The sequence below is a fragment of the Carlito syrichta genome, unplaced genomic scaffold (genome assembly GCF_000164805.1).
Source record: "Carlito syrichta isolate Samal-C Ts95f unplaced genomic scaffold, Tarsius_syrichta-2.0.1 Scaffold303220, whole genome shotgun sequence".
NCBI lineage: Eukaryota > Metazoa > Chordata > Mammalia > Primates > Tarsiidae > Carlito > Carlito syrichta.
Window position 1 is genome coordinate 152,412 of NW_007247316.1, and position 1,734 is coordinate 154,145.

At 42.2% G+C, this 1,734-nt stretch overlaps 1 protein-coding gene across 1 annotated transcript in view; it reads right to left on the reverse strand.

The window, feature by feature from the left end:
- XPNPEP3 (X-prolyl aminopeptidase 3) overlaps positions 1 to 1,734 on the reverse strand; it is an 84,927-nt gene that overhangs the window by 82,036 nt on the left and 1,157 nt on the right. The gene's annotated exons all lie outside the window — the stretch shown is intronic.

Sequence of the window (1,734 nt, forward strand, 5' to 3'; positions counted from 1 at the left end):
CCTGGGGGCTCAGGCAATCCTCTTGCCTCAGCCTCCCAAAGTGCTGGGATTACAGGCTTGAGCCACCGCGCCCAGTCAACTGCAATTTTTCAAAAACAAAAGCAAAAACCAGTGTCTCAGTAGTCTATTTCTTTCCTCTTAACAGAAATTAATAATTCAGATTTAGTCATCTTACTCAATAGCGTAAAATTCTTCAAGGATTTCCCACTGCCTAAAGTTCATTGTATTCTTTTTTTTCTTTTTTTGAGTCAAGGTCTCACTCTGTCACCCCAACTGCAGTGCAGTGGCAAAATCAGAGCTCACTGTAGCCTCTACATCCTGGGCTCAGGGTGATTTTTCGGCCTCAGCCTTCTCAAGTAGCTGGGACTATAAGCACGTGCGACCACGTCCATCTAATTTTTAAATTTTTTGTAGAGTGAGATCTTGCTACGTTGCCTAGGCTGGTCTCAAACTTCTGGGCTCAAGCAATCCTCTCTTCCTGGCCTCCTAAAGTGCTGGGATTACCGGCGTGAGCCACCATGCCTGGTCTAATTGTTTCTTTTTTTTCTTTTTTTTGAGTTGGAGTCTCACTCTGTCACCCAGACTGGAATGCAGTGGCCGCTCCCGGCCACCGCAGCCTCGACCTGCTGGGCTCCGGCGATCCTTCCACCTCAGCCTTCCAAGTAGCTGGAACTACAGGCGCGTACTACCACACCCGGCTAAATTTTTTTATTTTTGTAGAGATGAGGTCTCACCAAGTTGCCCAGCCGGGTCTTGAACCCGCGAGCTCAGGCAATCCACTCACCTCAGGAAATCTCTCTTAATTAGGTTAACCTTTAACTAGTAAAAACATCTTCACTTTAGGAATTTGTGACTTCCACAGATGAGAAAGTTTCCTTTGGTAGTCAATACTCTGTACCCACAGTCTTTATGAAGAATGGCAACCAGGAGCACCATAGATATTCAAAGTTCTATTTACAAGCACCTCAAATATGGAAATTTCAAATCTTAAAACTTAACAAAAGCCCACAATAACATATATTTATAACCTATTACTGCCTTTCCTGAGTCCTATGTCATTTGGGTCAAGACTCTATTACTACACTTCATTATACTGTTATTTGTTGCTTGGTTTCTCTCTCTTGACTAGTGAGCAACTCCAGGGAAGTGAGGATTCATCCACAATGACTGCTGACTCAAAAGTTACCAAATGAAACTACATTCTTTATCGCTCACTCAATGAATAAAAACTACTAAAAGGACTCTATTAAGCCAGGGTAAGACCAAGTAGTAGTATAACAGAAAAAGAACTAGCCATGATCACATACATAAAATTTATGACTTGTTACTTGTCATCCTTTGTTTCATTTCCTTATTGGTAAGATAAGGATGTCTGCCCTTACTTATTGTACTTTTAAAGACTCAAGGAGACCATTCATTCATTCATTCAGTTACAAAGCCAGTGTACATTCTACTTTAACATGTTAATTTTGCTTGTTTCATTGAAGCAAAATGAAGCACAATGAATATATTTTTCAAAGATCTGAGTGTGTATAATCCAGTATCTAGTCCTAAACTTGATTAATCAGGTTTTACACAAAGCCTCAAGAAATCCAAAAGTCCCAAGCAAAGGATGGTTTCAGCTCAAAAATCATAGGTTGCCGGGTTCGGTGGCTCAGTCTGTAATCCCGCGCCTTTGGGAGGCTGAGGTGAGTGGATTGCCTGAGCTCGCGGGTTCGAGACCCGCCTGGGCAG